This window comes from Dipodomys merriami, unplaced genomic scaffold (assembly GCF_024711535.1).
Source record: "Dipodomys merriami isolate MVZ:Mamm:240054 unplaced genomic scaffold, mDipMer1.0.p SCAF_63, whole genome shotgun sequence".
NCBI classification, from domain to species: Eukaryota; Metazoa; Chordata; class Mammalia; order Rodentia; family Heteromyidae; genus Dipodomys; species Dipodomys merriami.
In genome coordinates this window covers 198,560-222,233 of record NW_027206213.1, presented here as the reverse complement: position 1 = coordinate 222,233, position 23,674 = coordinate 198,560, and the positions used below count along the sequence as shown (strand labels likewise).

General features: G+C 46.0%; 1 pseudogene; it reads left to right on the top strand.

The window, feature by feature from the left end:
* The first annotated feature begins 15,135 nt into the window (after window positions 1-15,135).
* On the top strand, window positions 15,136-15,429 carry LOC138815171 (10 kDa heat shock protein, mitochondrial pseudogene; annotated as a pseudogene).
* The last annotated feature ends 8,245 nt before the right edge of the window (window positions 15,430-23,674 follow it).

Below are 23,674 nucleotides of genomic sequence, written 5' to 3'. Positions count from 1 at the left end.
AACCGGAGTGGCATTGTGGCTCAAGTGGTAGAGTGCTAGCCTTGAGCTGAAGAGCTGAGGGACAGCGCCCAGGCCCAGAGTTCAAGCCTCATGACCAAAAGAAAAAAAAAAAAAAAAAAGAATTTCACAGCTGGGTTGGGAATGTGGCTTAGTGGTAGAATGCTTACCTAGCATGCATGAAGCCCTGGGTTCAATTCCTCAGTACCATATAAACAGAAAAGGCCTGAAGTGGGGCTGAGGCTCAAGTGGTAAAATGCTAGCTTTGAGCAAAGAAGCTTAGAGACAGTACCCAGGCCCTGAGTTCAAGCCCCAGGAGGAATGGCCAAAAAAAAAAAAAATTCACAAACTTTCCTGCCCAGGTTAACTTCAACCCATGATCCTCAGATCTCAGCCTCCTGATTAGATAGTTTACAGTTGTGAGCCACCAGTGCCCAGTGCTCACAATGGATTTTAAATGCCAATTTAAAAAAAGTAGCTGATTTTATCAAAGACATATGACTGTAAAAGTCATCACATACAAGCCAGGAATTGGTGGTTTATACCTGTAATCCTAGTTACTCGAAAGGCTGAGATCTGAGGATCTGGGTCAAAGCCAGCCCAGGCAGAGAAGTCAGTGAGACTCTCTCCAATTAAGCAGCAAAAACTTGGAAGTGGAGGTGTGACTCAGAGTGAGCAGCTAAGGGAGAATAGTCTGGTCTTGAGTTCAAGCTCCAATACTGACACAACACAAACAAAAACCATGACATACAGCTGATAGGAGTATAATCAGCTGAACTAGAGGAAAGTTGGCAACATACACCAGAAGCACCTTGACTCAGTAATTCCTTTTCAAATTGTTTATCTCAAGGAAATAATCATGGGTGTGTTCAAGGTTGTGGACAATAGTAAAATCTGGGGGGTGGGGGGGTGGGGGGGAGACTCTATCCAATAATAGGGATGTTGCAATCTTCTTAGTGCAAAAAGTAAAACAAATGAATTAATCAGCTTGCTACAAAGCCAGGTCTGGAGTTGGAGCATGGGCTATTTTGGGGATCAGAAGCCTGCCACCTCCTTTGGGAGTTCATTTTCTTCAGCTGAGGGTTGAAAGCAGGAGGAGGAAGTTTGGGGAGTGCAGACTGGAAGGAGAGCTGCAGATGAAGAGACTGTTGAATCTCAGTGGGAAAACAGGTCTGAGATTAAAGCAGAGGAGCTCTTTAAAAAAAGAGAGAGAGAGGTGATGTACGGAGGGGTTATAGTTTCATGTTAGGTCAGAGGAGCTCTTTTCATAACAGATCAGAGCTGGGTGCCAGTGGCTCATGCTTGTAATCCTAGCTACTCAGGAGGCTAAAATCTGAGGAGTGCAGTTCAAAGCCAGCCTGGGCAATAAAGTCTGGACAATAAAGTCCATGAGACTCTTTTTTTTCGTGTTCTTTTTTGTCAGTCATGGGGCACTGTACCTGAGTTCTTCAGCTCAAGGCAAGCACTCTACCACTTGAGCCATAGCGCCATTTCGGATTTTCTGGTGGTTAATTGGAGATGAGTCTCCTGGACTTTCCTGCCTGGGCTGGCTTTGAACTGCAATCCTCAGATCTCTGCCTCCTGAGTAGCCAGGATTACAGGCGTGACCAACTGACGATAGCTGCCCTGAGACTCTTTTTTTTTTTTTTTAAATTTTATTTGTGAACATACTGTACAGAGGGGTTACAATTACATGGGCAGGATAATGCGTACATTTCTTACCAAGCATTGCAGCCTCCTCCTTTTGTTTACCCTTCACATCCCTTCCCAGCCTCCCCCCTCCCCCCCAATCCCAATCCTTCTCCTTCCCCCCCATTTCCCCCACCCCCCGCACCCACGTTGTAAAGCTCGTTTTGGACATGACAACTTGTACTTCTCATTGTTGCAACAGGTCCACCTGTATCCTTAAACAACTGGTTTTTCCCCATCTCCTCCTCAAGTTATACTGACATCAAATATAGTGAAAGCAGGGGTTATGCCCTGAGACTCTTATCTCCAGTAAACTACTCAGAAAAAGCCAGTAGTGGCACTGTGGCTCAAGTGGTAGTATGCTAGCTTTGAGCACAAAGAAGCTCAGAGATAGTGCGCAGACCCTGAGTTCAAGCCCCACGACTGGCAACAACAACAACAACAAACAGCAACAACAACAAAAACCATGACAGATATGGAGATATGGAGAGCCTGTAAATCTAATGCTACAGATTAGCAAGAAAGATATTATACATGTGCTGAGAAAAAAAGAGAAAAGTATAGGAAATAAAAGGGAATAGGGGGGCTGGGAAGGTGGCTCAGTGGTAGAGCGCTTGCCTTGCATGCATGAAGCCCTGGGTTCGATTCCTCAGCACCACATAAGCAGAAAAAGACGGAAGTGGCACTGTGGCTCAAGTGGTAGAGTGTTAGCCTTGAGCTGAAGAGCTGAGGGACAGCGCCCAGGCCCAGAGTTCAGGCCCCACAACTGGTAAAAATAAATAAATAAATAAAATAAATAAAAGGGAATAGGGATGTGGGACCTAGGTGAACTTTGCATGGTTATTTAGAGGATTCAAGGAAGATGCCTCTAATGAATTAACAAACACCAGAACTACCAAAGAAAATCTAGGCTAAGAGACTAGCCAGAGAATAGTCTGGGTATCCAATGGCCCTGAAGCAGCAATACGTTTGCAATATTTGAGAAACAGTAAGCAGGCCACTGTAGCTGGAGTACAGTAAGCACAGAGGAGAAGAAAGGAGACAATGTTAGTGAGTAGCAGGGTCAGGTCCTGTCGGACATTGTGGCCAATCCAGGGACTTGATTTTTCTGACTTTGAAACCATCGGAGGATTTTGAGTAGAAGGACAAGACCTAACTTAAGGTGCTATTTTTTTTCTGTCTTGTCCAATGCAGTTTATTGAATGTAACATCTGAGGCAAGAAACAAACCTGCCTTGGGGGAAGGAAGGGATAGTGGGACAACAAGGGAAGGGGTAACAGTGACAACATATAATGTAGTCATGGCCTTACTCATGTAACTGTAACCCCTCTGTACAGCATCTTTACAATAAAAAAAGAAAGAAAATGACATTTATCACAAAGCACAGGCTAAATTCCATCAAGGTAGGCCAGAAGCCCAGGAATTAGAGTCCTGCGAAGAACAGGCATCCAGGACAGTCTCTTGCCCCAGATAAACCTGTTGGGAGCTGGGACAGCAGAAGCTGGAAGGCAACCTTGGCAGCAGGACAGAGGGCAGTCTGGGGCAGAATCTGCTCAGGTCCTTACCTACTCACAGATAGGCCACTGGATGGACCTCAGCCCTCCCACTTTTCCTTGGAGGCCCTAGATGGGTCAGACAGACCTGGCCAGGAGGAGCTACAGGTAGGAAGGAATGTGGAGCACAGCCAGGTAAAGGGGGGTACTAAATGGGGGCAAGACTCCTGGGTACTGCCCGGCTTCCAGGGTCACCCAAGGCTCAGACTTGGCGGTATTGGCAGTGCTGGGAATCAGAAATAGAAGGCTAGCTGGCTGCGGAAGTCTGAGAGGCCATTCTGACTGGCAGGTGTGAGCATGACTTCCTTCAATGGAGGCTCCATCTTACTCAGAACCTGCACCAGGATTTTTGTTGTCTTTGTTTTTGTTTTCTGTTGTTGTTGTTTCTCATGTCAGTGCTAGGGTTTGACCTCAGGGCCTAGACACTGTCCCTGAGCTTTTTTTTGCTGGTAGTCTACCACTGGAGCCACAGCACCACTTATGGCTTATTGGAGACAAGAATCTCATTGATTCCAAGCTGGCTTTGAACCTCAATCCTCAGATCTCAGCCTCCTGAGTAGCTAGGATTACCTGACCTGACTTACACTTTTTTTTTTTTTTGGTCATGAGGCTTGTACTCTGGACCTGGGTGCTGTCCCTCAGCTCTGCAGCTTAAGGATAGCACTCTACCACTTGAGCTACAGCACCACTTCCAGTTTTCTGGTGGTTAATTGCAGATAAGAGTCTCTCGGACTTTCCTGCCTAGGCTGGCTTTGAACCATGATCCTCAGATCTCAGCCTCCTGAGTAGCTAGGATTACAGGCATGAGCCACTGGCACCTGGCCTGACTTATGCTTTTAAAGGATCACTCCAGAGACTGCAATATGAAGGACAGACTTAGTTAAGGTCAGATACAGGGGTTGAAAATTGAAGTGGGACAGTAGTTAAGAGACTGCTGAGGCAGTGACTGGGGCCGGTGATCCCTGAGAAGGTACTGAGATGTGTCAGGTAGACTGGCAGGTTTTGTTAGTTATGGAGGAAAATGTGAGAGTTAGAGGGGTCAGAATGTATGGGACCATTGGGACCCATCTCTCTCCCTTTCTCCCTTTCACTCTCCCTTCTCTCTCTCTCTCTCTCTCTCTCTCTCTCTCTCTCTCTCTCTCTCTCTCTCTCTCTCTCTCTCTCTCTCTCTCATTTGTGGGGCTTGAACTCAGGGCCTGGGCATTGTCCCTGAGCTTCTTTTTCTCAAGGCTAGCACTCTACCACTTGAGCCACAGCACCACTTCCATTTTATTTCTGTTCATGTGGTACTGAGGAATGGAACTCAGGATTTCATGCATGCTTGGCAAGCACTCTACCACTAAGCCACATTTCCAGCCCCCTCTCAGGCTTTCTTGGGTGGACTGGCTTCAAATGATGATCCTTAGATCTTAGCCTCCTGAGTGGCTAGGAATACAGGCGTAAGCTACCTGGCTCTTACCTTTATTTTAGAGGGTTTCTAGAACACAAAGTGTTGTTTGTTTTGATAGTCCTGCGGTTTGAACTCAGAGTTTCTCATAATTGTAAGGAAAATGCTCTACCATTTGAATTATGCCCCTGTCCTTTGTTTTTTCTTTTCTGAAATAGGGTCTCACTATTTGGTCCAGGATAGCCTTGAACTCCTGCCACAGCCTTCTGAATACTAGAATTAGGATTAGAGGAATGTGCCACCAGTTGAACTAAAAGTTAATAAGAGAGATTAAAGCATAGTTTAAATCCTATACTACACTCTGAAATATAAAATGTAAGACAAAGGCAGGTATGGTGGTCCACACTTGTAATCCCAGCATTTGGATGAGTTCTAGGTCAGTATATACTACCCCTTGAGACCCTGTCTCCGGGGAAAAAAAAAAAGGAAAAAAGAAAAGAAAAGAAAAAAAAGGCTAGGATATAATTAAGTGGTAGAGCACTTACCTAGCAAGTTCCAGGTCCTGAGTTCAACCTCCAGTACCAACAAAAACAAACATAAAACAAAGAAATGAAACCATACAACTTCATTTAAATAACCATCCCCCTCACTTGCCAAATTCATACCTACCTTCTGTGAAGACCAGCATCCATGCTACCACCTCCCTCTTGTCCTCTCCTGTGGTACCTGGGACCTGTTCTGAATCTTTATCTCCAGCGTTTCTGCCTTGAGCTTGCTTTTGGCTAGTGAGGCCCCTTCCTACAAAGCCACTCTAGATATGGTGTCAAAGCAAGAGCTGAGGTTATTTGTGTGAGGTCCATAGCCCACCAGGGCCATGTAGTGGAGAGAGGAGGGCGCTAGAATGTCAGGCCACCAGGACAAAGAGGCAGGCCAAAGGCAGTCCCTGGATATGGGACAGGCCAGGGCCTCCCTGGAGAGGCTAGACTCCTGGTTCACCGTCCTCAATCCTTGGCTCTTGGGAGGCAGGGAAAGAGCAATTTGTGTAAGACTCACGCCCTGGAATGTGTCTCAATCTCTTTTGCCTCTAGGCACCCCAATTTGGAGGCCTAGTAAAAAGCTTGGGAGAGTGGTAGAAAAAAGTCTCTTCACTTTTGTTGGTGGTGGGGCTTGAGCTCAGGGCCTGGACACTGTTCCCAACCTCTTTGTGTTCAAGACTGGCACTCTACCACTTGAGCCACAGTGTCACTTCCATTTTTTGAGTGGTTAATTGGAGATGAGTCTTCTGTGGACTTTTCTGCCCAGGCTGGCTTCAAACCGAAATCTTTGGATCTCAGCCTCCTGAGTAGCTAGGATTACAGGCGTGAGCTTTGAAACCTCTCTACAAACATTTGTACCCTGCTTCCCATGTCCTTGCACATTTGCACAGCACTGTTGGAGTGGTGGGGATAGCTGGGAGACAGCGGGACAGATCATTGCAGTTCCACAGGCTCAGGGGTCAGAGACTCTAGAATGATGCATATAAGTGTGATCAACAATGTCTTTGCAAGAACAGAGCAGTTCCTTCCACTAAATGACATGCGGAAGGCTCCAGGGAGAAGCTTGACCCAAGTGGATCCCTAAGAGTGAGCAGGGTCTGATGTTCAAGAAGGGGCTTCCCAGAAGTGCAGGGAGTGGGCTATATAGCTGAATGGGGAAGGAAGAGAGGAGCAGAACTGCAATTATAGCCTCAGAGAGGTTGGGGCCACCTGGATCTTGGAGATCTGTTAGGAAAGGGGAGATGTAGGGCAATTCGCTCAAGCAGTGTCAAGCAAAGAAAGGAAAAGACAGGGTCCACATCCTAAACTTGGCCTCAATTCGCTAGGGCCAGTGCTCCTTTCATGCAATAAACCTTAGGTATCTCCTAAAAGTCAGGAGCCATTTCCCTGGAATAGGACATGGTACTGGATCAAGAACAAGTGGCAGAAAGCCAGGCACTAGCGGTTCATGCCTATAAGGCATACCCAGGAGGCTGAGAGCTGAGAATCACAGTTTAAAGCCTGCCCAGGCAGAAAAGTCTGTGAGATTCTTATCTCCAATTAACCACCAAAAAGCCAGAGGTGGTGCTTTGGCTGAAGTGGTACAGTGCTAGCCTTGAGTACTAAAGTTCAGGGACGGAGCCCAGGGTCTGAGTTCAAGCTCCAGGACCAATATACAAAAAGGAGAGATTGGAGGGACAGCTATGGTAGCAGTCAAAGAGGCCAAGAGGCAGCAAGCATTCAGAACCTGCAAAAAGGGAGTAGAGATGAGCATGCAGCCCCCCTCCCCCAGGGGCTGGAGTGAAAAGAGGTCTTGGGGGGCTGGGAAGGTGGCTCAGTGGTAGAGCGCTTGCCTTGCATGCATGAGACCCTGGGTTCGATTCCTCAGCACCACATAAGCAGAAAAAGCCAGAAGTGGTGCTGTGGCTCAAGTGGTAGAGCGCTAACCTTGAGCTGAAGAGCTGAGGGACAGCGCTCAGGCCCAGAGTTCAGGTCCACAACCCACAAAAAGGAAAAGAAAAGAGATCTTGGGGGCGCAAAGCAGATCGGGAGCGGCCATGCTGGCGGAAGCCAGGGACAGCTAGGGACAATCCCCACCCCTAAGCCCCGCTGGCCAAAGGGGCTGGAGAATAAAGCAATGGTCTCAGACTCCAGCCACGGGCGCGGAGACCGGGCAAGTTCCCGTTCTGGGCCTTGCGTAGTCATTGCTGCCCAGATCTGGTGGCAAACCCAGACACAAAGGGCTTATGATCTAGCGAGTGCCTCCGGCGCTGGGCGGCAGAGCCGCTGTGGGCAGAGCCAGCGCTGAGCGGGGCGTCCACGCGGTGCGGGCAGAGCCAGACGCCAGCGCGCGCCTGCGCCGGATGCAGTTTGGGAGAACAAAAGCAAGTGTGTGCGCGCGCGTGCGCGTTCACTTCTGCTTGCTGGATCAGAGTGATGCAGATGAGGAAGAGGAAGGGAGGGAATCCGTGACACTCATAGAGTAAATGGACCAAGTGGAAAAACTACCCCTCACCGCCCGCCCTCCTCCCGCACCCGCGCACCCAGGCCCTTGGCTCAGCCGCTGCTCTGCCCAGAACCCGGAGCCAGGGGTGACAGCGCGGGCGCCCCAAGCCCTTTGTTCTGGAAGGCTGGCGGGGAAAGGGGACAAAGGCACGGCGCACAGGGCTTGCACGCGACCCGGAGCCATCTGGCCGCCCCCTCTTCCTCCTCGCGGCCATTTGCTTCCCACCCCTGGATTTTTTTCCCTTTTCCTCCTCCCCTCTAGCCCCAGAACTGCTGATCTTTTGCTGTCTGTAGGAATTTGCCTAGTCAGGGTATTTTGTGTAAGTGGGATCATGCAATATTTGTCCTTTGTGTCACGCTTATTTTCCCTGGCTTAATTTTTTTTTCGAAGTTTGTTATAGCGTAGGTGACAAATTCATTGCTTTCTTAAGAGAAAAAAAAGTATTGTGGCCCCATTATGTGAGGGTACAATGAATGGATACCCCAGGAGGCCCTCACCAAGATCCCACCGCAGCATGAACTCCGACTTCTAGCCAATAGAACTGGGAGAAATAATTGTTATGCCACTCCAGTTCCTAAAACATAATTACAGTAATTATTGCTGAATAGCATTCCAGTGTATGGCCATACCACAATTTGTTTTATTCATCTGGCCATTGTTGGGCCTTGGGGTTATTTCCAATTTGGGACCCTTGTAAATACAGCTGCTGTGAACATTTGTGTATTGGAAGATGATCATGGTAAAATGCACCTAACAAAATGTACAATTTTAACCTTTCTTTTCCTTTTTTTCTCTCTCTCCTTTCCTCCCCTTATCTTTCTTTTCTCCCTTTTGTTACTGTTCTGGAGATGCTTGGCTTTACTACTGAGCAACAATCATCCCCATTTGGTAACCCAATTTCAAATGTTTAGTTCCATGGCATTAACTATAATCTTATGGTTGTGTGCCCGTCTCCAAACTTTCTTATCATCCCACACTGAAATCCTGTACCACTAAACAATAATTCCCCATTCCTTCTGTCTTCCCCCACCAACCACCATTTCACTTCCTGTCTCTGTAAACTTGGAGGCATCATCAGTGTCCCTCTGGAGGGCTGCGGTACCATTTTGATGGTAGAATATATCCATTGTGGGCAACAAGAAAGACAGAAGCCTATCTATGAGAAATCATATATGAAAAAAGAGTAAAATTAAGAATGGTCCAGAAAGTGAGGACCTGAGATGATTACAATTTACAGAAAAAAAGAAACAACAACAAAACTCTAGTCTGACACTGGTGGCTCAGGTCTGTAATCCTACTCAGGAAGCTGGTAGGGAAATCATAAATTGGAGGTCAGGCTAGACTACAGAGCAAGTTACAGGCTATTTTGGGTTTTATAACAAGACTTTGCCTAAAAACAAAAACTCAAAACAAAATTTAAAAATCTAGAAAAGTTTAGTTTAACGTCAAACTTATAAGGTGCCAACAGTGTGATGTAACTGAGGAAGAGAATTCAGGGACCACAAAGGCTGTTTTCTGTAAGGTCCATTCCTGGAGGACGAACAGACCTCGCCCAGTACCTGCGTTACCTAGGCAACTGGGACACCTGGAAGAGGTCACATCCGCATCCGCTGAGGTCACATCTTTTTTTTTTTTTTTTTTTTTTTTTATTGTAGAGATACTATACAGAGGGTTACAGTTACATGAGTGAGGTAATGAGTACACTTCCACTTCCTCTTGAACATTGTTACCCCCTCCATTGTTTTCCCCCTACCATCCCCTCCCTCCCTCCCTTCCCCAAGGTTCTTTTTTTTTTTTTTTTTTTGATCGTGATTAAGTGATTACTTAATTTCCGGAAATTCACAGTATTGTGGAATAATGATGCTCATTTAAAGTCACAAGTTCATTCTAACTTTCCTGGAGCAAATTGTCTATCACAGTCTGTATGAGGTCACATCTTAACCTGATGTGGCCACACCTTTCTCCCACCTGATCCCACTTCCCTTTACCTGGACACACCCTTCCCCACCCCCTACCCTATATAAGGCCTAAACCGCGGCCAGACCTCCCTTTTCCTTTGCCAGCCGCGTGGAGTACCAACCTTGCCTGGTCCCAGCAGGTCTACTGAATAAACCCCTTACCTAAATACCACGTGCGTGGTGCGGTTCTTACTCGGCTACCTCTTTTTAAAAAACCTAACATTTTCAGCCTGGTGTGGGTGGCTCATGCCTGTAATTCTAGCTACTCAGAAGGCTGAGATCTGAGGATCGTGGTTCAAAGCCAGCACTGGCAGGAAAGTCTAGGAGACTCTCATCTTCAATTAACCACCAGAAAACCGGAAGTGGTGCTGTGGCTCTAGTGGTAGAGTGCTAGCATTGAGCTGCCGAGCTCAGGGATAGTGCCCAGGCTCAGAGTTCAAGCCCCATGACAGACCAAAAAAAAAAAAGGGAGGGGGGTGGCTGGGAAGATGGCTCAGGGTAGAGTGCTTGCCTTGCATGCATGAAGTCCTGGGTTTGGTTCCTCAGCACTACATAAGCGAAAAAAGCCAGAAGTGGCACTGTGGCTCAAGTGGTAGAGCGCTAGCCTTGAGCTGAAAAGCTGAGGAACAGTGTCTAGGCCCTATGTTTAAGCTCCAGAACCAGGGAGGAAAAAAAGGTATTTTAGGGCTGGGAATGTGGCTTAGTGGTAGAGTGCTTGCTAGTATGCATGAAGCCCTGGGTTCGATTCCTCAGAACTACATAAACAGAAAAAGCCAGAAATGGTGCTGTGGCTCAAGTGGTAGAGTGCTAGCTTTGAGCAAAAGCTCAGGGAGCCTTCACTTTAGGATTACAGGCTATTCAGGAGGTTGAGATCTGAGGATCACAGTTCAAAGCCAGACTAGGCAGAAAAGTCTGTGAGACTCTTATCTCCAATTAACCACCAGAGAACCGGAAATGGCACTGTGGTTCAAAGTGGTAAAGTATTACCCTAAGCTCAAGAGCTTAGGAACAGTGCTCAGGCCCATAGTTCAAGCCCCAGGACCATAAAAAAATAAAATAAAAGAAGCTTGGGGTCAGGCCTCAGGAACAAGGCCTAGGCTCTGAGTTCAGGTTCCAAGAATGGCAAAAAAAAAAAAAAAAAAAAGCCAGGCTGGGAAGGTGGCTCAGTGGTAGAGTGCTTGCCTACCATGCATGAGGCCCTGGGTACAATTCCTCAGCACCACATAAGCAAAAAAAGAAAAAAAAAGCTGGAAGTGGTGCTGTGGCTCAAGTGGTAGAGCGCTAGCCTTGAGCTGAAGAGCTGAGGGACAGCACCCGGGCCCAGAGTTCAGGCCCCACGACCGGATCAAAAAAAAAAAAAAAAAAAAAAGCCAGATGCCTGTGGCTCATGCCTGTAATCCTAGCTACTCAGGAGGCTGAGATCTGAGAATCACGGTTCAAAGCCAGCCCAGGCAGGAAAGTCCAAGAGACTCTTTTTTTTTTTTTTTTTTTTTTTTGTCGGTTGTGGGGCTTGAACTCTGGGCCTGGGCGCTGTCCCTCAGCTCTTCAGCTCAAGGTGAGCACTCTACCACCTGAGCTACAGCGCCACTTCCGGTTTTCTGTGGTTTATTGGAGATAGGAGTCTCACGGTCTCTCCTCCCCGGGCCGGCTTTGAACCGCGATCCTCAGATCTCAGCCTCCTGGGTAGCTAGGATTACAGGCGTGAGCCACCAGCGCCCGGCTTCCAAGAGACTCTTATCTCCAATAAACCACTAGAAAAACAGAAGTGGCGCTGTGGCTCAAGCGGTAGAACATGCACCTTGAGCTAAAGAGCATAGGGACAGTGCCCAAGCCCAGAGTTCAAGCCCCATGACCTACCAAAAAAAAAAAAAGATACTTTACTAACCTGATATACCCAAAGTAGTGTTATTTCAATATGTAATACTTTAAAACTTAATAATGAGATAGATCACATTCTTTAAATTAATTTTGTGCCAATCATGGTGCTTGAATTCAGGGCCTTTGTGCTGTCCCTGAGCTTCTTTTTGTTCAAAGGTAGCACTCTACCACTTGAGCCACAGCGCCACTTCCAGTTTTTTGGGGGGGAGTAGTTCATTGGAGATAAGAATCTCACTTTCTTGCCCTGGCTGGAGATCCTCAGAGCACCTGAGTAGCTAGGATTACAGATGTGAGCCACCAGTGTCTGGCTAGGTCTGCATTTTAGATCTGCATGCCATCTCTTACTAGGCTGTGTAACTGGGCAAATTACTTGCTCCTATTTCTGCTTCTTGATCTATAAAATGGAACTAATAACAGTGCCCACTTTATAGGATAATTTTGAAGATTAATAGCATATTAAGTATTTAGTACAAGTTCAGTAAATGTTCACAATTGTTAGCAGATATTAGGTGATTACTAAAATTGAATTAATGAGATTTTGGTATTATAGTTAGGATGACCTAATTCATTACTATCAGATCACATGGCTTGGAGACATTCCACACTGACTAAGTTAAAAGACTGCATAAACCTATTATTCCTGGAAGTTAAGGCCATAGATAGGAAGTGCTTGCAAATAAATAGGAATAGGAAATTCAAACAATAAGACAAATATCTGAAGCAATTTTTTTTTGGGAGGGTCCGGTCGTGGGGCCTAAACTCTGGGCCTGGGCTCTGTCCCTCAGCTCTTCAGCTCAAGGCTAGCGCTCTACCACTTGATCCACAGCGCCACTTCCGGCTTTCTTCTTTTTGCTTATGTGGTGCTAAGGAATCGAACCCAGGGCCTCAGGCATGCAAGGCAAGCGCTCTACCACTGAGCCACCTTCCCAGCCCCTGAAGCAATTTTGTTAAAAAGCAAGACCCATAGGGTACCTGTGGCTCACGTCTATAATCCTAGATACTCAGCAGGCTGAGATCTAAGAATGTTCAAAGCCAGCTGGGGCAGGAAAGTCCATAAGACTCTTGTATTTGCTTTTTTTTTTTTTTTTTTTGTCAGTCATGAGGCTTGAACTCTGGGGGCTTGGGTGCTGTCCCTCAGCTCTTTAGCTCAAGGTGAGCACTTTACCACTTGAGCCACAGCACCACTTCTGGTTTTCTGGTAGTTTATTGGAGATAAGAGTCTCACAGAGAGCTGGGAAGGTGGTTCAGTGGTAGATTGCTTGCCTTGCATGCATGAGGCCCTGAGTTCAATTCCTCAGCACCACATAAGCAAAAAAGAAAAAAGCCAGAAGTGGCGCTATGGCTCGGGTGGTAGAGTACTAGCCTTGAGCTGAAGAGCTGTCCCTCAGGACAGTGCCCAGCCCAGAGTTCAGGCCTCATGCCCAGACTCCCCCAAAAAAAGTCTCACAGACTTTCCTACCCCAGCTGGCTTTGAACCATGATCCTCAGATCTCAGACTCCTGAGTAGCTAGGATTACAGTTGTGGGCACCAGTGCCCAGAATCAATTTAGCACTCTTAATGTCTGACTTTGGAAAATTAGCCAATTAGATTAATTCCTATAATTCCAGTTATTATGGAGGTGGAGATAGTAGGATGGAGCTCAGAAGTCAGCCTGAGAAAAAGTTCAAGATTCTATCTGAAAAACTAAATCAACAGGATCCAGGTATGGCTTAAGTGATAAAGCATTTTTCTAGCAAGCACAGTCTCTGAATTCCATCTATCTCCAGTACCATAAAAAGGAAGAGAAGAAAGGAAGGAAGGGAGGAAGGAAGGAAGGGAAGAAGGAAGGAAGGAAAGAAGGAAGGAAGGAAGGCAGGAAGGCAGGCAGGCAGGCAGACAGAGAGACAGGCAGGCTAGTATACAAAGTAAAATATACAAAGTAAAATAAAAGATCTATGTTTTTTGTTGTTGTTGTTGTTAGTCAGGGGGCCTGAACTCTGGGCCTGGGCACTGTCACTGAGCTCTTCAGCTCACGGTGAGTACTCTACCACTTGAGCCACACACAGCACCACTTCTGTTTTTTTGGTGGTTAATTGGAGAAAAGAGTCTCATGGACTTTCCTACACAGTCTGGCTTTGAACTGTGATCCTCAGATCTCAGCTTCCTAAGTACCTAGGATTACAGGTGTAAGCCACTGGCACCTGGCAACATCTACATTTTTATGGTGCCAATTTTGGGGCTTGAACTCAGGGACTGGGTGCTGTCCTGACCTTTTTATTCAAGGCTAGTGCTCTACCATCAGAGTCACCACTCTATTTCCAGCTTTTTTGCCTCATGGACTTTCCTGCCTGAGCTGGCTGCACATAGCAATCCTCAGATCTCAGCCTCCTGAGAAGCTAGGATTATAGGCATGAGCCTAGCTCAATATGTTGCTTTTTAAATAAAATAAAAAGCATGAGCTGGAGACATAGCTCAGCAGTTAGCTTAAGGCCTTGAGTTTAAACCCCAATATTGGGGGAAGGGGGGCAAAAAGACACCCTTATAGTAAACGCTCTTTAAAATAAAAGATAAAAAAAAAATAAGATACCACTGTTGAGAAATGAATTGAAAATACTAGAATTTGGGGACTCCTAACATAAAAGAGCTGGGGGATCAGCTTGCCAAAGAAGGTATCTAGGAGTTTTGATTATTGTGATGTTAAGATTAGGGAGAGGGCTGGGAAGGTGGCTCAGTGGTAGAGCGCTTGCCTTGCATGCCTGAGGCCCTGGGTTCGATTCCTCAGCACCCCATAAGCAAAAAGAAAAAAGCCGGAAGTGGCGCTGTGGCTCAAGTGGTAGAGCGCTAGCCTTGAGCTGAAGAGCTGAGGGACAGCGCCCAGGCCCAGAGTACAGGCCTCACAACCGGACCCAAAAAAAAAAAAAAAAAGATTAGGGAGAGACCAGTCCCAGCACCTTTTCTACCTGGGCTTCCCAATGCAGTCCCATAGCCAGCAATCCCCTTCTAGTGAGTCCGATTCTCTTCTCGTCCCATGTGCAGCTATTACATATTTGCTTTGCTGATAGCTCTCTGCCACAGGTGTTGACATTTCACATGGCTTGAAATAGTCCCCAATATTATTCCAAATTTGGATAGGGCTGACATTCTGCTTAAGCCACAATACCTCAGAATATTCTTAGACTTCTGGCTACCTAGTTTGGGAATGTTTTATCTGCCACCAAGTCAGCTACAGCTACATCATTGTTGCACTCTCTCTCTCTCCTCTCTCTCTCTCTCTTTCTTAAATAAAAGGAGGGAAAGAAAGCTTTGTTCTTCAAATATCTCACAGTGTATCATGATGTTTATCTGCTGTTTACTGTTGTACTCCCTTGAGTATGGAGCTAGAGATAAGCGCAGACCCTCGCAGGTATTTGGGGTCATGCCTCAAGTCTGTATGTGTTTTCCCACGTGAGAAAACTTTATTTTTTTCTGTGACAGTACTGAAGCCTGAACTCCCTTATCCTTTTTTCTCAAGGCTGCCACTCTACCACTTGAGTCAAAGCTCCACTTCAGGCTTTTTAGTGGTTAACTTGGACATAAGAATTTCACAGATTTGGGTGTCCCTTAGCCCGATTGTGGGTCTCTTCTTGGAGCATCGGCATGAGAGCAGAGTCCAAGTAGCAATCGCCAACAGTCATGGCTGGATAAGCATTTAGGAAGTTTCTTCCTCTGTTTGACTGGGTGTTGGTTGAAAGGGGTGCAGCCGAAACTGTAACCAAAGGAGGCATTATGCTTCCAGAAAAGTCTCAAGGAAAAGTATTGCAAGGCACCGTAGTGGCCGTGAGATCAGGCTCTAAAAGAAAGGGTGGAGAGATTCAGCCAGTTAGTGTGAAAGTGGGTGATAAATATGGAGGTACCAAAGTAGTTCTAGATGACAAGGATTATTTCTTATTTAGGGATGGTGACATTCTTGGGAAGTTTGTAGAGTGAATATATCACTGAAATGGCATCATGTGAAGCTGCACATTCCATGCAAGTTCTGAGATCTTTCATCATGTAAATAATTTCCATTATCTCCCTTTTATAATAAACTGATGGTTACTAAAAAAAATAAAAATAAAAAATAAAAAAATAAAAAAGAGGGGCTGGGAAGGTGGCCTAGTGGTAGAGTGCTTGCCTTGCATGCATGAGGCCCTGGGTTCGATTCCTCAGCACCACATAAGCAAAAAGAAAAAAGCCGGAAGTGGCGCTGTGGCTCAAGTGGTAGAGCGCTAGCCTTGAGCTGAAGAGCTGAGGGACAGCACCCAGGCCCAGAGTTCAGGCCCCACGACCGGACCCCAAAAAAAAAGAATTTCACAGATTTTCTTTTTTTTTTTTTTTTTGTCGGTCGTGGGGGCTTGAACTCTGGGCCTGGGCGCTGTCCCTCAGCTCTTCAGCTCAAGGCAAGCGCTCTACCATTTGAGCTACAGCGCCACTTCTGGTCTTCTGGTGGTTTATTGGAGATAGGAGTCTCACGGTCTCTCCTGCCGGGGCTGGCTTTGAACTGCGATCCTCAGATCTCAGCCTCCTGGGTAGCTAGGATTACAGGCGTGAGCCACCAGCGCCTGGCTTCACAGATTTTCTTGCCTGGAGTGGTTGGAAACACAATCCTTAGATCTCAGCCTCCTCAGTAGCGAGGATTATAGGAAAGAGTCACAAGGGCCTGGCTTAGTCTGGGTAGGTAGGGAAGGCTACTACATCTGACTATTCTAAATCCTGTCTTCTGTTGTCAGCTTTCGGCTTTATAGTGGAACTTTGAGGCAAAGATGCCTCATTGTCCTGCCATCCCAAGAGGAAGGAGGGTCATAGTGCCGTGGAAAAGACTGAAGGAAGCCCAGTGCATGGGAGATGAAGTATTAACCTGCTGTACATGCAGGGTAATACTGCTGGCTGGCTGGCTTAGGAAATCAGCCTTCAGCAGCTGACCCAGTCCTTGTGTGCTGCTAACTCAACCAGGCAAGCCTGAGAACCAGTCAGACTAATCTCTGGGATGAGCTGATACCATGAGAATCTCTGTGGGTGACCAGCTAGTCCAGTTACCCCAGTCTGTTTCTCTGAACAGGCTTCTAGAATGTACCTAGACTTTCAGGGGTCCAAATGAGAAGTAGGACCAAGTTGGGGAGTCTAACCTTTTCCCCTCCCTTCCTGCAAACTGGTTTTCTTCTATCACAAAATGCATTCTTTGAGAGTTACTTGCAGGCCTCTGAGTTGGAGGAATCCAACACCTTCTGCACAGTTTGAAAAGGATACTTAGATGGACCAGGGCTAAAGATGTCTTCAGGTAAAGTTAAGGGACCACTACCCCGGTTCCCTGTAAGGCCAGCTTCCACTCAGGGCTGACTCTGTTTCTCCAGCTCCATGGAAAAACAATATGGAAAGCAGCCAACACAGGTCCTTCCCCAACTTTAGCCACACAAAGGATGACAATTGATTCTTCATGACTCAGAGAGCTGGGTTGAGCATCCAACCTTGAAAACTGTTTGAGCCCAAAGTGAAGGTGGGAACACTGCCAGCCTCGTTCACTTTCCTCTCCAACCTCTCCTGGCTGTGCAGCAGTGTCTACATGGCCTAGAGAGAAAGGCCTAGTGTTAGGTGGTCACAATCATCACTGGAAAAAGCCAGAAAGCTGAAGGGCACACTGATTGTTCCATTGTATGTTATTTACTACTTTTGAAACTGCCCTCACTTGCCAGATGACACTGGCTCACATTGTAATCTTAGCTACTCAGGAAGCTGAGTCCTGAGGATCAAAGTTCAAAGTCAGCCCAGGCAGGACAGTCTGTAAGACTCTTTTTTTGGGGGGGTGGCGGGGGGTCCGGTCGTGGGGCCTGAACTCTGGGCCTGGGCACTGTCCCTCAGCTCTTCAGCTCAAGGCTAGCGCTCTACCACTTGAGTCACAGCACCACTTCCGGCTTTTTTCTTTTTGCTTATGTGGTGCTGAGGAATCGAACCTAGGGCCTCATGCATGCAAGGCAAGCGCCGAAGTGGCGCTGTGGCTCAAGTGGTAGAGCACTAGCCTTGAGCTGAAGAGCTGAGGGACAGCGCCCAGGCCCAGAGTTCAGGCCCCACAACCAGACTAAAAACAAACAAACAAACAATCAAAAACAAATGAATGCCAAGTGCCAGTTGTTCACACTTGTAATCCTATCCTATTCAGGAAGCTGAGATCTAAGGATGGCAGTTTGAACGCATCCCAGGCAGTGAAGTCCCTGAGACTCTTTTTTTTCCTCAATTCTGGGTCTTGAACTCAGGGCTTGGGTACTGTCCCTGAGCTTCTTTTGCTCGAGGCTAGCATTGTACCACTTGAGCCACAGAACCACTTCTGGCTTTTTCTGTTTATGTGGTACTGAGGAATTGAACCTAAGGTTTCATTCGTGCTAGGCAAGCACTCTACCACTAAGCCACATTCCCAGCCCCTCTTCTAGCTTTAAATAAAATGAAAAAAAATATATATACACACATGCACATAACATTTATTATCTATTACTGTCTTACTGTAAAACAGTATACCAGAAAAGTCTTTTTCTCACACTGATCAATCTCTGTCTTTCCCACCTGTGCATCGGGCTTCGAAGCCCAAGCTCGATGCCAGGTGTGGTGGTACATGCTTGTAATCCTAGCTGTTAGAAGGCAGAAGCAAGAGGCCAGCCTAGGTGCATGGAGAGACTCTTATATCCATACTTTTATTTGTAATATCAAAAGACTAGAAACAACTTTAATGTTTCTTTGTGGGAATTAAATTACAAGATATACATACCATGTTATATTTTGCAGTCATAATGAAATAAAAAAATGAGGTTACTTTCCACTTGATGGGAAAATGTCACTGAGCTTAGTGTTAAATGGGGGAGGGGGACTCTAAAGGTGCAGAATATGTGTACAGCACAACGTTGTTTACATTAAAACTTGAGTAAAACAAAGACTTCTTTAGTCTGTACAAGCATAAGAACAATGTTAGGGGTTGGGGCTTTAGCTCAGTGCTTGTCACACTGGAGGCTCTGAGTTCTGTCCCCTAACACCAAACAAACAAAAAAGAACCATTTTGGGAAGATAAACAAAAACCTAAAAAAGGGGTTTTCTATTTGGGATTAGGGAACTGAGCAAATAAGGGAGAGGAAAAGGAGACATACGTGTGTGTGTGTGTGTGTGTGTGTGTGTGTGTGTGTGTGTGTGTGTGTGTGTGTGTGTGTGTGTGTGTGTGTGTGTGTGTGTGTGTGTGTGTGTGTGTGTGTGTGTGTGTGTGTGTGTGTATGTTTTGAACCATGTAAAAGAATCACTTATTCAAAGAAGTAAATGTGTATAAAAATACCTTAAAAGTAAAGTGAAACAAAACTCCTGTATTACCTATGCACGTGTCTTTGGAGAGTATTTGCTGTCCCCTTTTTAATGTTCCTCAGGATGATAGGCCCCTGAGGTCTTGGGGCTGCCAAACCACAGACTGAGGTCAAAGCCCTACCAACAAGCAGCTGGGCCAAACACTGCCTTACTTCTGACTTAGAAAAACAAAACCAAGAGGTAAATCCACCAGTCAGCTTTTCTGAAGGCAATTATTAACCAATCCTCTTGCTGCCCTTTACTCTTCTTTTCTTCCTTTTTCCAGAAAAACCTGGAAAGCTCTGTAACTACTTTACTCAATGCTTTAGTAGATCTGGCTGCCTTGTGTTCCTTCTCTTTGTGGCCTGTGTCATCCTTTCCCACAAGGACTGCAGTGGATTTCCTGCCAACTTGCCTGCTGGGTTCATCTGCTTTTAAAAAACAAAAACAAAATACCTCCAATCTTTATAGAACCCAGATACTTTAAATTACAAGTCATTTTGTACAAATCCCAACCCAAAGCAGAAATGTTGTTGTAAAATCAAGCAGAGTAAATCGATTTGGTTTTGAAACACGATCCCTTGGTTTCATTTTGTCAATGCAATCAACTCAGAGAGACAGTGCTCATAAAATATCTGCTGTTGTGAAGAACCCCATGGGGCAGGCCTAATTTGTGTGTGGAGCCTAACCCTGCAGTGAGCCCCAGTAAATTTCCATTCCCTGAGTGTTCACCGACATCAAGTATGTATCTGAAGTCCTGGCCCAGGGAAATAAGCAACCATGAGATGCAGTTCCTGACCTCAAATCTTTAACAATCCTGTTAGGAGACTTCCAGTTTGTCACTCTGACTACTTAAATTGTTTTAACCATCTTTTTGCAAGGTATCAATTATATCACTGAACTGTGGACATAATCATGGCTATCTATGTGTCAGAAATATGTTTACAGGCATGGCTTCCTCCCCTCTCTTTTGAAACTTTTTGGAAAAAGCTTTTCTATTGCTAACTCTAGGTAATGTAATCTTTATATGAATTACTAACCTTTCAGAGTGTGAATTAATCTCTAATAGTGTCATAGCTTTCAGCTTTTAGTTTTCATTTAGAAATCCTTGGCTAATGTGAAGGAAATTTGAAATGTCTGCCAGGTGTGTTCAATGAGAGGTTTCCCCCCCCCCATTAAATGTAAGTATAAAAACAAATTCTCACAAACGCTGAGTGTGGCAGTGTGGTATGAAAATTACCTATTCCACACAGAACCACACCATAACACTCCCCCCCCCCCCCCCCCCCCCCCCGCCAGGAACTGGGTCAGAACACCTCCTTCCCTGCAGTGCTGTTAAATTTTCTGGGAATGCAAACCAGATTCCACCCCCACCCCACCCCCAAGCCAGTGAGTAGCATGCTCACTCCCTAACACACCTGTACAGGGTCACCAGGAACAACACCTAGAGATACATTCTTTTCCAGTTTGTTTTCTAGTATTTGATGCCTGAAATCCTAGTAACTAAGAAGAGTGAGAACCAGAGTATCATGGTTTGAAGCCAGCCCAGGCAGAAAAGTCTCCTGAACTCCATCTCCAAAATAACTAGCAAAAGCAAGACTAGAGGCCTCTCAAGTGGTAGAGCATCAGAGAAGAGATCAAAGTGTACTGAATTCAAATCTTGGTACTAGCAAAAAGAGAGAGAGAGAGAGGAAGAAAGGAAAGAAAGGAGAGAGAGAGAGAGAGTGTGTGTGTGTGTGTGTGTGTGTGTGTGTGTGTGAAAGAGAGAGAGAGAGAGAGAGAGAGAGAGAGAGAGAGAGAGAGAGAGAGAGAGAGAGAGAGAGAACAAGAGAAAGAAGGACAGAGAAAACCCCAGGTATACTACAGACTTCAAGAAGCAAGAAGTGTCTAGTGCCAGTGGCTCATGCCTGTAATCCTCCCTATCCAGGAGACTTGTTTGCAAGTCTGTGAGATTCTAATCTCCAATTAACCAGCACTCTACTACTTTGAGTCTCAGCTCAAACAAGCAAAAATGCTCATGGCTAATGCCCAGGCCCTGAGTTCAAGCCCCACAACTGGCAAAAAAAAAAAAAAAAGGCAAGAAGCTATTGCACACTGATGACTCCTACACAAAACACGCCAACAAGAAAGAACAATATCTTACCCAGGTTTTCTGCCGGGACATCCTGGCTTGACACACAGGACTGTCACTGAAGACATATGATGAACTGACAGACGGGAACCTGCTAGATCATGTCCTTGAGGATGTAATACATCTATCCGTTTGTGAAATGCAGTTCAAACCTAGTATGAAAATTACCTATTCCACTTCATGACAAATATATTTTCCTCAAGATACAGAGGAACATAGGAACATGTGGCAGGAACTGTTTCAAGGAGTATGGCTTGGTGAAGGCTCTGTGCACAGATTCCAAGTAGACTGGGCTCTGTTTTAAACCAATGGCCTTGAACCAAATTTGTGTCAAGCTCATGTTACACAAATGTTACATTCAAGTGGCAGGCCCTATTTTGCTTGTTTCTGAAGATTACCTATGAATTCCCCATTGCTCATGAACCCTGCATACCTAACTACCTGGCATACATTGAAGGATATACATTTAAATGGTACAAGCTGTCTTTCTGGAGAAAATTGTGGGGTTAAGGCGAATCCACAGATAGCAGTGTGGCTAGGACTCTGCACTCTGGACTCATCTTGTAAGCTCAGGACCAGAAGGCCACCTGTCCATTCATTCACCCATTTCAGTCCTTCTATACACATTCATAAAACACCTGTAAGGGGCTGGGAAGGTGGCTCAGTGGTAGAGTGCTTGCCATTTCTGCATGAGGCCCCGGGTTCGATTCCTCAGCACCACATAAGCAGAAAAAGCCAGAAGTGGTGCTATGGCTCAAGTGGTAGAGTGCTAGCCTCGAGCTGAAGAGCTGAGGGACAGGGCCTAGGTCCAGAGTTCAAGCCCCAAGACTGACAAAAACAAACAAACAAAAAATAAAAAGAACAACAACAACAAAAACACCTGTGAGGCTTCAAGCACTGTGCTAGGTACTGGAAATGCAGAAGTGGATGGCTCATTTGTTGGCTTTAAGAAGTCTCCAGTTTGGGGCTGGGAAAGTGGCTCAGTGGTAGAGCGCTTGCCTTGAATGCCTGAGGCCCTGGGTTTGATTCTTCAGCACCACATATAAGCAGAAAAAATCCAGAAGTGGTGCTGTGGCTCAAGTGGTAGGGCACTACCTCAAGCTACCTTGAGCTGAAGAGCTGAGAGACAGTGCCCAGGCCCAGAGTTCAAGCCCCACGACCGACAAAAAATAAAATAATAGTACACAAAGTTGATTAAAAAAAAAAAAGTTCCCAGTTTAGGTTAGGAGCAATGGGTCACAAGGTTATCAGACACTTTGCATTCATATACTGTTTTATAGAATGAGAATTTCTTTGTACACCTACTTAAAGATTAAACAAGTCTCCAGTCTAACAGCAGAGAGCCATTAGTGTAAGACAGCATGATGGGTTTATGTTCAGAGTGTTGCTGCTATCACTTAGCTATCTGGCCTTGCTCCAAGAATGGTGGGCAAGGGCTGGGAAGGTGGCTCAGTGGTAGAGTACTTGCCTTGCATGCCTGAGGCCCTGGGTTCAATTTCTCAGCACCACATAAGAAAAAAGCCGGAAGTAGCACTGTGGCTCAAGTGGTAGAGCGCTAGCCTTAAGCTGAAGAGCTGAGGGACAGCGCCCAGGCTCAGAGTTCAGGCCCCACAACCGGACCAAAAAAAAAAAAAAAAAAAAGAATGGTGGTCAAGGAGTGGGAATGTAGCTTAGTAGTAGAGTGCCTGCCTAGCATGCATGAAGCCCTGGGTTGGATTCTTCAGTACCACTTAAACTGAAAAGGCTAGAAGTGGTGCTGTGGCTCAAGTCGTAGAGTACTAGCCTTGAGCAAAACAAGCTCAAGGAGAATGCCCAGGCCCTGAGTTCAAGTCCCAGGACTGGCAAGCAGAGTACAGGTGACTCACACCTGTAATCCGAGCTACTCAGGAGGCTGAGAGCTGAGGATTATGGCTCAAAGCCAGGCTGGGAAGGAAAGTACATGAAACTTTTATCTCCAATTAACCACAAAAAGTCAGAAGTGAAGCTGTGACTCAAGTGGTAGAGAGCTGAAAAGCTGAAAAGCTCAGGGACAACTCTGAGGCCCTGAGTTCAAGCCCGACAACCAACCAAAAAAAAAAGTGTCCCACAGATAGTTGAGGAAAAGTAGTCAGAGACTGATACCTGAAGCCTGGAGGAATCAGTTCGGAAAAAAGGGGAAAGTAAAGAATGTTTGAGTGGGGACCAGCATGTATAAAACTGTAACATGTATAGAAGAGAGAAAGTATGGTGCAGTAAGAACAACAAATGACTCAAGTGAATAAAGGGTGAGAATAAAGGAGAGAATAAAGGGTGCGACAGGGTATAGTGGAAGGGATGAGGATAGATGGAGAAAGGAACAGAACCTGGTGGCCAAGATCCTTGGTATGATGTTGAGGTAGGGCTTAAGCCATGCCTCCAATACCTTTTGCTTTTTTTTGTGTGTGTGCTGGTTCTGGGGCTTGAACTCAGAGCCTGGGTATTATCACTGAGCTTTTTATTTTTGTTTTGTTTTCTCAAGTTTAGCACTCTATCACATAAGCCACAGCTCCACTTCTGGTGTTTTGGATACTTTATTGAAGTCTCACGGATGTTTTCCTGCTTGGGCTGGCTTTGAACTGTGATCCTCAGATCTCAGCTTCATGAATAGATAAGATTATAGGCATGAGCTACTGGTACCTGGCCACTGAATGGTTTTAAGCAGGGAAACAGCATGACCAGGTTTGTAGAGTGGACAAACAGGCATGCTAGGGGAAGACTTGAAGAGGGTGAGTA